This window comes from Jaculus jaculus, chromosome 14 (assembly GCF_020740685.1).
Source record: "Jaculus jaculus isolate mJacJac1 chromosome 14, mJacJac1.mat.Y.cur, whole genome shotgun sequence".
Classification (NCBI taxonomy): domain Eukaryota; kingdom Metazoa; phylum Chordata; class Mammalia; order Rodentia; family Dipodidae; genus Jaculus; species Jaculus jaculus.
The window spans coordinates 57,465,756-57,480,551 of record NC_059115.1 but is presented as its reverse complement, the minus strand read 5'-3'; positions in this window follow the sequence as shown (position 1 = coordinate 57,480,551).

The window sequence follows — 14,796 nt, the reverse complement described above, 5'->3', positions numbered from 1 at the left end:
AAATGCTTCTGGCAGGAAATTTCAGAAGAAAGGGGAAGTCAGGATCTGTATTAGTCAGGGTTCTCTAGAGAAACAGAACCGATAGAGTGAGTTGTACTAAAAACGTAGTTTATTGGATTAGCTCACGGCAGTCCAACAACAGCCCTTGTAGGCCTGAGAGTCAAGGAATCTGGTAGCTGCTCAGTGCTTGAGGCTGGATGCCTTCGCTGTCCCAGTCCAGCACCGAAGGCCTGCAGTCCACACTGGTCTTTAGTTTTCTCCCAGAGCTTCCTTAGATAAAACCCCTCTCCAGAGAAAAGCCTCCAGCTCTGGGGGAAGAGCTCACAGTGGAGGAAGGAGGAAGGGCTTCCTCATTCAGTTAATCCTTCCTGGAAACAACCTCAGAGACCCACCCAAGAGGAATGTCTATGAATTCCTAAACAGATCAAGTAGACAACAGACTTAACCATCACAGTATCTTTCTAGGCTTTTGTTTGAGGTAGCATCTTTGTCAGTGGTTGTATCTTCTTGTCCCAGACCCCAAGAGGATCTCTTGCCACAAACTCAGCTCCCATCAAGTGGCTTCCAATGTTCCAGGCCTGTGGGGGGGGGGGGGGCGGGCATCAGAGCATTTTCTTGCTTTGGTTAATCTCTGGTGGCCTCATTGTCTTGTTTACATTTCACTCCCTTCAACGCATTTACTAGTAGTTCTCTTGGCTAAATTCACTATTAATTTGCAAAGCTCTTTTTTTTTTTTTTTCCTGACTGACCAAGTAATTACAAAATAGCTCAGTAAAGATTTGCAAGTTCAGTCTCTGATTCCAGAACCTCCGCTCTAAAGACTGTCATCAACGATCAAATTATAGAGAGGTTTCTCTGAATTTCCACGACAAACTGGTAGTGTTTCCCAAGGGACAATTGTGTTTTGTCACCGCTCATGGCCGGTCACAAGCCGACTTTGCAATGCCTCTGCTCCAAAGACCAAAATGAAGGCAGAAGAGTTCACCCCTAGGGGCTGTCCGGAAGCGTGTCCCCTGACCCCGACTCTGCATCCCAGAGCTCTTAGAGCCAATCCACTTAGATCTGGATTTCTGCCATGGGAGGACTTCCCATGGTGAAATCTCAAGTTGCTCAGTAAACTTGCTGCTACTTAAAAGCAATGACTATTCTCTTCCTACAACTTCTGATTTCCTAGTTTCCCCTCACCTAGTTTTTTTTGTTGTTGTTTGTTTGTTTGTTTGTTTTGGTTTTTTGAGGTAAGGTCTCACTCTGGTCCAGGCTGACCTGGAATTCACTATGTAGTCTCAGGGTGGCCTTGAACTCACGGCGATCCTCCTACCTCTGCCTCCCAAATGCTGGGATTAAAGGTGTGCGCCACCATGCCCGGATCTCCCCTTGCCTAGTTTTAACCCTTGGTTAATCTAGCTTACTTGGACTCCTAGGTGGTGTACTTTGTATTCTCTCTTTCTCTCTCTCTCTCTCCTTCCCTGCCTTCTCCCTTTCTCCTGTATATCTGGATTTCTGACTTTCTAACCTTCGAAGCCAGGAGGTGCCTTCTATGGCAGATCATATATGGATATTACTGTGATGAGCTGGGTACAGTGGCTCATGCTTGTAATTCCAGCACTTGGGAGGCTGAGACAGGAAGATTAATGTATGTTTCAAGCCAGCCTGGGCTAGATCGAGACCCTGTCTCAAAAAATTTTCATATATATATATATATATATATATATATATATATATATATTCATGCATTGGCAATTAATCAAGGTCTATCATGTCACCTCTGAAAGTCATTTTCTGTTCAATGTTGCATTAAGGTCTGGCTTACGACAGCAGCCTAAAAGAGGATGAACACCAGATTTTTCAAAACTACATACTTTGCCAGAGTGAGCAGAAGGTTCATATCATGTTCTCTGAAAATCAAAAAAAAAAAAAAAAGAAAGAAAGAAAAAGAAGCGTCAAAGAATGAGGCATCAACTTTGTGGTCTTTAAATAAACTCATAATTACCTCCCTAATTGTGAATGCCTCCTGCACTGGCTCTTGGTGCTCGAAGACCTTAGTCCATTCATGAGTAAAGGTGAATCATTTCCGTGTGCAATTAACAAGCACGTGATGGGAAACATGTTAAACTCCTGAGGTTTTGTACTACTACACAGTATCCCATACCACTGAAGAGTGACAGTCTTTATTTCATAGACCACAGTTGAACAATCTGTAGAGTCACTTATAAAAATAACCCAGTCTGGTTTCAAAACTGGGTGTTATCTTTGACATCTCCCTCTCCACTGCCTCTCGAAACCACCTCCCACCTGCCAGCTGTCTCCTAATCCCAGGGAGGTTTTCATTCCCCCCACCACCAAAAATAAAACTGTAATGGTTTCTCTATTCTTTCCTTTTTTTCTCTCTCTCTCTCTAAGGAACTTTAAATTTAAGGGAAACTAACAAAGACCAAACGGGATGGCCATATGTCACAGAGAATGAGATCCATCTTTGAGCCGCACCAGAAGGCAGCCATTCAACTCAGAAGGAGGCACTGCTGGGAAGGTAGGTCCCTCTCCTCTCTTCGCCTCGTGGGCAGCAGCTAGCTCCTCTTCATCACAAACTCTCAGGAGAGTGGCAGCCTGGGTTGGCATCTTTTGTCCTGTGTTCATTTAGAATCACGATCCTTTCCTTAATACCAGTTATCACCGCTTGCAAATACAGCCTCACCTGTATCCTCTGGATAGTGATTGTCTACTCTAAGATTCTGACAGATCCTGCCTTGGAAAAGAAAGAAAGAAAAGAAAATTGAAAATTAAAAATAAATAAGGAAAAAAAATATCTTCCTCTCCCCTAGCAACTAAGGACCAATAATTCCTCTGGGAGCGGCGGGAGCCTCATGGTCTCCTCTGCTGCCCAGGGCATGTGGATGGGCCCAATGTTGTGCAGGGGAAATGTGTCACCTGGTTGAGCAGATTTCCTAAGTGAAGGACTCTGGGAGCCTTTAAGGGCTGATGAAACCTTCTTTCACGCTACCCATTAACACGTAGAGCTAGTTTCGTGGACCACAGTTGGAGAACAGCCGAGAAGAGATGAATGCCAGCTACTTCCTGAACCCCAGCGTTACAGCAGAGTGGTAACTCACAAGCACCCAGTTTTCACATGACCTTGGAAGCTGAAGTGAAGAGCGGAGGGGCTGGAGAGATGGCTCCGTGGTTAAAGGCGCTTGCTTGCAAAGCTTGACTGCCTGCCCTGGTTTGACTTCCCTGTATGCATGTAAAGCCCGACTCACAGACAGGCCCATGCGTCTAGAGGTCCTTTGCAGAAGCAAGAGGCTTTGGAGCACCCATTCATTCTCAATCTCTCTCTCTCTTTCTCAAACAAATATTTAAGGTGTTGTGGCGCACGCCTTTAATCCCAGAACTTGGGAGGCAGAGGTAGAAGGGTTGCTGTGAGTTCTAGGCCACTGTAAGACTACAGAGTGGATTCCAGATCAGCCTGGGCTAGAGCGAGACACTACCTCAAAACGAAATAAAACAAAAAAACTGACAAAACTTCAGAGGGAAATCATCATCACACAAGAAAAGACAATCAGAATAAAGGTAAGTGTGATGAAGAAATCACACAGACAAAAAGAATAATGAGAAAGCTGACTCCTGAACATGCAAGGATAGAGTTCTAACTCAGGGAGAACCCATGCCAAGCAAGAGAGTAAAAGAGAACTCAGAACCCCTGTTGAGTGAGAATCAACATGGTATCCACTGCTTGGGTTTTCTGGTTGGCTTTCAGATATAACTGAACCACATAGTCAACTTCTTCATGACATTGTGAAGTTTAAAAAGGGCAAAAATTGGGGCTGGAGAGATGGCTTAGTGGTTAAGTGCTTGCATGTGAAGCCTAAGGATCTTGGTTCGAGGCTTGATTCCCCAGTACCCATGTAAGGCAGATGCACAAGGTGGAACATGCATCTGGAGTTTGTTTGCAGTGGCTGGAGGCCCTGGTGTGCCCCTCCCCTCTCTGTCTGTTGCTCTCAAATAAATAAAATAAAATAAATTTTAAAAAGGGCAAAATTTAAGTGTCATTGTGTTAGTAATTCAGAAAAATCACAATAAATATAATTACTGTTGCCTAAGTAATATATAATACAGAAAACATAACTTAAGTTTTTGACAGAGTTATTAATTTTTTAAAGGCATAATAGCATTCCTGTGAGTCATTGTTTTATATGAGAAGTCAAAAACATACATATATTATCTTAAGTGGCTGCCTCAGGTTTATTAAGGAAAGAAAAGGCAATAAATAAGCATAGGAATAATTATCCCAAGGTTAGTGGATAATAAGGTGATGTTTATGAGTTTACTGTGTGAAGATTATCTTCTGGAGTGCATCCAGCATGAAGGAGTTTCTTTTCCCTTTTTAGTTTAATTTTACAATAAAGCACATGATCACATGTGGATAATGTGAACTAAGGAAAGAAATTGAAATGGATGGATCTGGAAAGGATTTACTAAGTGAGGTAACCCAGACCCAGAAAGCCAAACATTGCATGTTTTCTCTCATATGTGGATCCTAGCTACAAATGATTGAACTTCTATGTGAGTAGGAAGAAAACTCAGTAGCAGAGGCCAGTAAGCTCGAAAGGAGATATAAAGGGAATAGAAACAGAGTGGGGGGACATAATAGGATGGTACTGTATATATGTAAGTCGAAGAACAGATTACTGGGGATGAAAAGGCTTAAGTGAGGTCAGGGGAAGAGATTGAGGACAGGAAAGGTGGAGGGAGGGCTAATCAAAATCTAAGAGGATATAAATAAGTCATATGAAAACCTACTTTTTTGGACAATGGAACACACAGGACCCATAGACTGTTACTAGAAAATTTTCAGTGCCAGGGATGGGATACCTTCCAGTGAGTTGTTGGCCAGGGAGGTCACTGATGTCCCCAAAACATTACAGGCCATTGCTGAGGCCCTTGGTCTCACACCAGGAATAGACGGTAAAACCCTATTGCTGAAGACTCCACATACTTGGGCTGCAAGGCCACTGAGAAACCCTACTGGAACTGAGCTAAAAACCTCCATGTAGACCAGCTGACAGAAAGCTGGAAAATACCATGCTGCCTGCAGCTCAATGGGAAAGAGAGAAATCACCAGTGAAGATACTCAACAGTGGGGCTGGAGAGATGGCTTAGCGGTTGAGCACTTGCCTGTGAAGCCTAAGGACCCCGGTTCGAGGCTCGGTTCCCCAGGTCCCACGTTAGCCAGATGCACAAGGGGGCGCATGCGTCTGGAGTTCGTTTGCAGAGGCTGGAAGCCCTGGCGCGCCCATTCTCTCTCTCCCCCTCTATCTGTCTTTCTCTCTGTGTCTGTCGTTCTCAAATAAATAAATAAAATTTAAAACAAAACAAAAAAAAAAAGATACTCAACAGTGGCCATTGCAAACCTTATATTTGGCCAGCCAGGCCAAATGAGCCAACTGGTACAATAGTGGCACATTTGTTGTGAGGGAAACCAGTTGCCCTCTAATTTAACTGAAGGCCTGCTCCATGGGAGGGAATACATCACTGATACTGAAAATCTACAACAGGGGTAGTCATGAGCCCTAGAGGTATAACTTCTGCTGCTGTTTGGCTAAATGTATATACTATGCTTATCAAACTGCCCCATAAGCACTTCTCTTAATGTTCATACCCATACATTAACGCTACTCTCACTTTTGGTTAGAGAACCTTCTCTTTTCAGATGGCAGTGACCTTGGGATGACTCAGAAGGCACCATGGTGCTGAGAAGAAGTGACCGAAGAGTGATCAGCACTAAAATATCTCAATCACACCTTCCATGGCTCAGGGTCCATTGTGGAAGAGGTGGTGGCAAGAATGTAAGAGCCAAAGTAAGGGTAGTGCTCCTTACAATGTGCTCCTCCAGACACAAAATGGCCTGGATATCCATGACCTCACAGTGCCTGACACTACCTACACAAGACCCTCATAATAGGAAGGAAAGATGATGACATCAAAATAAAAGAGAGACTGAGAGGGGGAGGGGATATGATGGAGAGTGGCGTTTCAAGGGGGAAAGTGGGGGAAGGGAGGGAATTACCATGAGATATTGTTTACAACTATGGAAGTTGCCAATAATAAATAAATTAAATTAAATAAAAAAGAAAAGAAATTGGTAGAATTGCAAAGGATGTCGACTCTTTAAAGTAATTCCTGACACCTGGAAGCAAAGGGGTGGTGAGAAAAGACGCTCTTTGCCTCTGTGTTCCGAGATCAAGGCAGTTTCATGAAGGTCTCATGTCAGGAACCTGAGTCCTAGGTAAAGAGTCAGAGGAGTTGGTCTGAAGGGGGCATGGGAGCATCTCCGATGGAAGGAAAGGAGAGAAGATCTAATGACGAGGTAGAAATCCAGCCTGCCTCTCCCCCATCTGTCCAGAACCCCACAATCCCCTCAACCCTGCCTTCAGTGTCCACCCTGTCTGCCTCAGGGACAGAAGACCCACCCTTAACCCACAGAGGTACTCCCCAGCTTAAACTTATTCAAGGGCTTGGGAACACAACTGTGCTGCGCTTCCCCTCTCAGAGGTTCGTACGCATGCCTGCACGTGTGTGTGTGCGTGTGTGCGTGCATGTGTGTGTGCAGCAGACAGTTTTAGGTTCGCTGAGATGAGCTTTCAGACCAGGCAAGTTAGGGAGGAAGGGATATTTATTGGCACTTACAGATCCAGGGGAAGTTCCCTGATGGCAGAAAAAGCTGGCCTGCATTCACATCACAGGTCCAATCAGAGAGAGAGAGAGTGGGAGGAAGTGGGGGGGGGGGAGCCACAAGCTAAAATTCCTAGAACCACACTACAAACACACTTCAGGAACGCCAGGCACTTTGCATGTTTTTAGATTGGAATTTCAAAGAATTTCAAATCTACCATTGTCCCTTAGGGCTGGACCTTAAGTTCTGAACCACCTAGCGACACTTCCTCCAGCCAGGTGGCTGGAAATCCAAGAAGTTTTAATAAACTCCTGAATCTACTGGGGGACATTTATTCAAATTGCCACTACAAGGTAGGTATGTGCTGGAGTTCTTTGGTGCCGGCTAATGTGCAGGGTCTTGGATGATAAGAACTATGGCCCTGGCTTCTCTTTGTTTTTTTGGTTTTTTTTTTTTTTTTTTTTGTTTTTGGAGGTAGGGTCTCACTGTAGCCCAAGGTGACCTGGAATTCACTATGTAGTCTCAGGGTAGCCTTGAACTCATGGTGATTCTCCTACCTCTGCCTCCCGAGTGCTAGGATTAAAGGCATGCGCCACCACTCCCGGCCTGGCTTTTCTTTCTTTCTTTTTTAATATTTTTGTTCATTTTTGTTTATTTATTTATTTGAGAGTGACAGAGAGAGAGGGAGAGAAAGAGGCAGATAGAGATAGAATGGGCGCACCAGGGCCTCCAACCACTGCAAACGAACTCCAGACGTGTGCGCCCCCTTCTGCATCTGGCTAAAGTGGGTCCTGGGGAATCAAGCCTCGAACCAGGGTCCTTAGGCTTCACAGGCAAGCGCTCAACCACTAAGCCATCTCTCCAGCCCCTGGCTTTTCTTTCTTGATGGAGGGGTGGAGGGACACTGGAACTGGTAAGGCCTTGTCCTTACTACCTAGTTGGCTATGTGATGAGAAAGAGTTCACTCTGTGTTTGGTCCCTAGTTTTGAAACAATCTACACCCTCCCCTTAGCTGATGTCCTGGAAAACAAAACTTTGGCCTGAGCCTGCTGCCCAGTACCACCATTTTTGGACATTTCCAGCTCCCTCTCGCATGTGGCTTAGATCTACTTGCTCCCAATCTCCCCGGTCCTCTGCCTGTACGTGCGGCCTTCCTGCTATGGGACAGTGCCAGAATGGTCTCCCGAGGAGTCACAACTGCTTGGGGACCTTCCAGCAGAGGAGGTCCAGCTCCTTCTAGAATAAAAAGTATATTCATTATGTCCTCAAGAAAAGTATTTTTTTTCCTCCTGCCCTCCTTGATTCCCTCCCCCTCTTTCTTCTCTCGCACCAACAATTTGATTTCAAGCCTGGCGGCCAGCATCCTTGGGTGTTTGCTGCATCAGAACTGCTTGCTCCCAGGCTGCAGGCCCCTTTTGGAGAAAGTCAGGTTGCTCTCTTCCTCTTATGTTAGCCCCGTTATTCAACTCAAAAGCAGAAGTTGGGATTGAGGCCCATGGCGTTTGAGTTTGGCCTGCCATTCTCCTTCCCACTTTCTGTCTGTCTCATCCAAGCCAGGAGGCTACCACCAACTGTGGTCAAAATCGCCCAGTGGTTTCCAATGCTCCTTTCATGATCACCTTAGACCTTTACTTTGGCCCACAAACTCTCTGCTTGACACGCCCCAGTAGAAATGTTACCATTCAGCTCAGCTGCATTTACATATGTCTATCCAAGCTGCCTTTGAGGACAAAGCTGGTATCTCAACCAGCCCTCCATGGAGACCAGAAAATGGGCAGGACAGCTTCTCCATCACAAACTGACTCCAGAGAGAGGACAGGTGGTCTCGTACTCCATGATCTGTTCTGTGTCTTCTTATTATCCCCGTAGCTTTTAGTTAGTCCCAAGCTGAGCGTGGTGCACTTGAGCAAAGTCATTACCTTTTCAATTCATGTGCTATTTCATTCAACACGAGTTGCACCAACTCGATTGCTCACGTTTGTCTTTGTGTGGCATATGCGCGCATTTGTGCAGATGTTCGTCCCCTCTACACGCCCACATGGAAGTCAGAGGAAGAGGTCAGGTGTCCTCAATTTTGCTCTTCTGCCTTTTTTCCTTGAGGCAGGATTTCTCACTATTGCGCTTTTTCAGTTAGATTGACTGATCACTGAACCCCAAGGATCGTCCTGTCTTTGTCTCCCCATCAACGGTGTGACAGGCATGCATGTTCAAGCCTGGCTTTTCACATGAGTTCTGGGGATTGAATCAGGTCCCTAAGGTTGTTCAGTAAGTATTCTCACCCACTAAGCCGTCCCTCCAGTCCCTGTCACATAATAGGAGGAAAAGATGATGACATCAGAATAAAAGAGAAACTAATTGCAAAGGGGGAGGGATATGATGGAGAGTGAAGTTGGGAAGGGCAAAGTGGGGAGAAGGAAGGGAATTATCACAGTTTATTGTCTGTAATTATGGAAGATGTCAATAAAAAAGCTGGGCGTGGTGGCACACGCCTTTAATCCCAGCACTCAGGAGGCAGAGGTAGGAGGATCAACGTGAGTTCGAGGCCACCCTGAGACTCCATAGTGAATTCCAGGCCAGCCTGGGCAAGAGTGAGACCCTACCTTGAAAAAAAAAAGTATTCCTAGATGCATATAAATATAAAAACATATATTCATTTGTCTTGGTTTAAATAACACGTAAGATAAAAACCAACAAAGAAAACTGCTGTGGCCTTCAAGGCACCAAACCTTCATCAGCACATGTTTGAGAAGCAGGGACATGGAGGACCCCTTCTGACCTTTCATCCCGCACGGTGCCACAGACGCAATGGAGCTGGCCAGCGAGCCACTTTCCACCTTGCGCCTCCACTGCCGGCGTGTGTCCCGTGAAGCCAGATGTACTGTGCTTCCAAGCCCTTGCTCCGGCCTTTGTCCCTCTCCTCCAAAACTCTCAGGCACGGCCAGCGGGCGGTGGAGGGGTGTGGGGATGCTGACATTGTGAATCAGGAACAGTTTAAGGGCATCTGGAGCCCAGCTAAGCCAGCATCCTCTGTCCTTTAGTGACTGAGTGGAGCTGCTTCTTCATTCTTTTTTTTAAAAATACATATTTTTTTTATTTAAGAGAGGGAAAGAGGCAGAGTGAAAGAGAGAGAGAGAGAGAATGGGTACACCAGGGCCTAGCCACTGCAAATGAACTCCAGACGCATGCGCCACCTTGTGCATGTGGCTTACGTGGGTCCTGGGGAATCGAACTGAGGTCCTTTAGCTTGGCAGGCAAACGCCTTCACCGCTAAGCCATCTCTCCAGCCCTGCTTCTCCATTCTTGGGAAGAGTCACAAAGCCCTCACAGTACAAGGAAAATTGTCTTCCACTCTCTATTCTGTTCCCAGAGAGCCCTGCTGTGCACTAGAGGAGCAATGGGAGGGAGGGAGCACTCCAAATAGAGATGCCTGGAAGTTAGCTCATTTTTCTGCTTATAATAATCCTCAAACTCTCTTAATACGTTTTCCGATATTTCAATTCATTTCATTTCTCTCCTTCAGGTAAGATGGGAAACGTTTTGAAAACAACCTCAGGGCCCTTTGCATCAACTAGATAAATGGCCAGGTCTGTGAGAGGTTAATGTCTCATGGCGCTGTCTTTTTCAGGCATCCCATCAGGACAAGCATCTCACATCCACAGGAAGGCTGCAGTGCTCTGCATGGGGAGCTATCCACTGATTTCAGAACTGCGATAAAAAGCCCATGAAATATGCAAAGGCTCCTTTCTAATTAAACAACTTACTGAGCAAATTTTGTTAAAATTGAGCTTCTCCTTTTAGAACAAAGACGATCTAAGTCCGCCAAGGAGGAGGGATGGTGGGTGATAAGTGAGGTTGTTGGTGATCATAGTTAATGATCATCTGCCCACAGATGATGTATCAGCCACCTGGAGTGTTATTAAAAGAGGACTTTAATTATATTTTGGCCATATTTTGGCCTCTACACTATCTATTCCTCAAACCTTTGACAACGATGAGATGTGGACCCATGTCAGAATAGTGGGAGGCTCTCACTGCCTGCACCCTGGTCAACACCATCCTTACTGTTCCTGGCTGGAAACAGCATTGGAGAATGACGTCTGTCTTCTCTTGTCTGCAAACCATCTTCAATCCAGTAGTCAGAGTGATCCTGCTAAAATGTGAGTTAGACCCACACATGCATACATCTTTTCTGCGCTTATGTACTACCAGAAAAGCTAAATTTAAGCCGGGCGTGGTGGCGCACGCCTTTAATCCCAGCATTTGGGAGGCAGAGGTAGGAGGATCACCGTGAGTTCGAGGCCACCCTGAGAGTACATAGGGAATTCCAGGACAGCCTGAGCTAGAGCAAGGCTGTACCTCAACCTTCCCTCCCCGGCCCCCCCACACAATTTAAGGTTTGAAAGTGAGTCAGTCAATAGAATTCCTCTGATCAAAATCTTCCAATAGGTTACCTATCTTACACAGATCAAATCCTAAGACCTTCTGGCCAAACTTGACTGCCGTAGCGGTTTGCATATAAAATGGCCCCTCATAGGCTCATGTGTTCTGATACTTAATCCCTAGCTGGCAGTACTGTTTAGGGAGGCTGTGTTTTCGGAGGCGGGGCTTCCCTAGAGAAAGTATGTCACTAGGGGTGGAGCTTGAAGTTTGTACAGTCCAGCGCTACTTCCTGTCATTACTCTCTCTACTTCCTGTACTGGTGTGAAAATGCAATGCTGGCTTCCTGCTTCTGCTTCTGCTACGCCTTCCCAGCCATGAGGCACTCTACCCTCTGCAACTGTAAGCACAGTAAACCCTTTCTTTTCTGAAGTTGTATTCTGATCAAGTGTTTCTTCATAGCAATGAGAAAGTAACTATTACAACCTCTTAGGGACCTGACCTCACTGCTGCTGTCTCCTCCACTCAGATCTCCCTGCCTCCTTCCTTGAGTTCACAAGTTTTCTTGTGTCCGTGTGTGCAATGGGACACATGGGCACAAGGGGGCGCACGTGTCTGGAGTTCCTTCACAGAGGCTGAAAGGCCTTGGCATGCTCATTCTCTCTCTCTGCCTCTTTCTCCCCGCCCTTTTTTTTTTTTTTTGTCTATCTCTCTCTCAAAATAAAATCAATAGATCCACTGCTCCCAACACCTTGGTTGACAAACCACTCTAATGTTGTCTTCCCCGATTTATTTTCTCTGAAGAACTCAACACTGTGACATGATGCATAGGTTGCATATTCATCTACTTTATTTTCCATTTCCATTTCCCTTACATCCAACTCTTCCCATACGTATGCAAGGCCGTCTTGTTGTTGGGTTCCTTCAGCGCTCTGTCCACAGGGCCTAGAGCAGTACCTGATGCATCACAGGCACTCAGATGTCTGTTGAGTGACTCAATGTTTTTGGGGCACGTGTCAGCCACTTGGAAGCCATTTTCAAAAAGAGTAAGGGGCTGGAGAGATGGCTTAGTGGTTAAGGCGCTTGCCTGTTAAGCCTAAGAACAATTGTTTGAATCTCCAGGTCCCACATATAGCCAGACGCAAAAGTGACACGAGCGTGCAATGTCACACATGGGCACAAGGGGTGCACGTGTCTGGAGTTCGTTCATAGAGGCTGAAAGGCCTTGGCGTGCCCATTCTCTCTCTCTCTGCCTCTTTCTCCCTTTTTTTTTTCTTTGTCTGTCTATCTCTCTCTCAAAACAAAAAGAGTAGGGGACTAGGGAAATGGCTTAGCTGTTACGGCATTTGCCTGCGAAGCCTAAGGACCCAGGTTCAATTCCCCAGTACCCATGTAAGCCAGATTCACAAGGGGGCACATGTGTCAGGAGTTCATATGCAGTGGCTGGAAACCCAGGCACACCCACTCTCTGTTTATCTCTGTCTCTTTCTCTCTCATAGATAAATAATAAATTAAAAAAAAATAATCAGAAGAGGTTAGCTGAGCAGAGAAACTACAGAGTTCTTAGAGGCAGAATGCCTTGATCCCTAACTTTTTAGCTCCCAATTCTGATTCCCATTAAGGCCTCTGACTTACAGTGCCTCTCCTGTCTTTGAGTTGGCATGTGTGTCCATAATATTACCCACTTTATCATGCCAACACTCTTTGACTTGAAACTAGCTTGAAAAGGAGAGTACAAAGAGACAAGCGGGAAAGAAATGAGCCAGCCAGATCATGCAGGCCATTGTCAAATCCTGCAGCTTCTGATCTGTGTAAAATCCTGGCCATCGGAGGAGCCGCTTTTTGATCAGGGGAGACATGCTGATGTTCACTGGAAGAAGCTTCTCTGACTGCATTATGGGGAAAGCAGTCATAGAGAGGGTCATTTGTCAGGGTTTCCAGGCAAACAGGACTTAGCGGGGACACACACACACACACACACACACAGCACACACACACACACACACACACACACACCACACACACCCTCCCCTCTATTTATATCTAGATAGATGGGCAGACAGATAGCTAGATTTATTTTAAAGTACTATCTCACTCAGTTGTGGCAGCTGGCAAGGCAGAAGGCTGCAGTTGATAGTGCAATCCAAGTCCAAGGGCCAGAATTTCTGTTTTATCTAAAAGCACAACTCCTTCTCAGAGCAGCCCCAGCCTTTGTTCTTTAAGACTTTCTGCTGTTGGAGATCATCCACATTCTGGATGGCAAATCTGCTTGACCTAATCTACCAACTTAAATATTAGCTACAGGGCTGGAGAGATGGCTTAGCGGTTAAGCGCTTGCCTGTGAAGCCTAAGGACCCCGGTTCGAGGCTCGGTTCCCCAGGTCCCACGTTAGCCAGATGCACAAGGGGGCGCACGTGTCTGGAGTTCGTTTGCAGAGGCTGGAAGCCCTGGAGTGCCCATTCTCTCTCTCTCCCTCTATCTGCCTTTCTCCCTGTGCCTGTCACTCTCAAATAAATAAATAAATAAAAATAAAAAATATTAAAAAAAAAAAGAAAAATATTAGCTACAGCGGGGCGTGGTGGTGGCGCACGCCTTTAAATCCCAGCACTCGGGAGGCAGAGGTAGGAGAAGCGCCATGAGTTCGAGGCCACCCTGAGACTCTGTAGTGACTTCCAGGTCAGCCTGAGCTAGAGTGAGACCCTACGTTGAAAAATGAAAAAGAAACAAAAAATTAAGTACTTAAAAAAGAAATGCCTTCACAGCAATGTCTAGACTAGTGTTTAATCAAAACAATTTGGATACAGCCTCCTGGCCAAGTTGACAGGAATTGTAACCATCCCAGGATGTAGGCTGAGAACAGAAGGCAAGTAGAGTCATCCAGATGTGCATTGCTTGGACCACCGAGCAAGCAGCAGACCTGGTGGTTCTGGCTGACAGAATTTGCTAGTAAATTATTTGTGCGTGCATGTGGGGGGGAGGGGAGGGTGAAAGGGCGCGAGGAGTCAGGAGTGACTCCAAAACCCTTGGCCCGAGCAGCAGGAAGGATAGTGGGCAAAAGTTAAACTTGGGAAGCTATGGATAAAGGAGGCGTTTATGGTGAAAGGGAGGGAAACTTGGGGATCTGTTGGGGATGCGCTGGGACAGCGGACAAACATTACCATGAGATATACTGGGCAGTCAGATCTGCGGGCCTGGAGCCTAAAGGTGAGGTTTGGATTGGATGAGAAACTGGCAACTTGGTACATGGCTGTTATTTAATATTAAGCTATATGACCTATAACTTCAATGGCAGCTGTTTAAGGGAATGAGGAGGTCAAGAGCTTGATTAGAGAGGCTTAGAAGATGAGAAGAGGGAGTGGTAATGAGTCTGTTGATCTCAAAGTGGTTCAAAATAAACACATTTAAAATGTGCATCAAGGGGCTGGAGAGATGGCTTAGCAGTTAAAGCACTTGCCTGCAAAGCCTAAAGACCCATGTTTGACTCTCCACATCCCATGTAAGCCAGGTGCACAGGGTGACGCATGCAAATAAGGTGGCACACACGTCTGGAGTTTGATTATAGTGGCTGGAGGCCTTGGAACTCCAATTCTTTCTCTCTCTCTCTCATAAAAAAAAAAAAAAATTGTCCATTGGGCCAGGTATGGTGGCGCACGCCTTTAATCCCAGCACTTGGGAGGCAGAGGTAGGAGGATCACAGTGAGTTTGAGGCCACCCTGAGACTACAGAGTGAATTCCAGGTCAGCCTGAGCTAG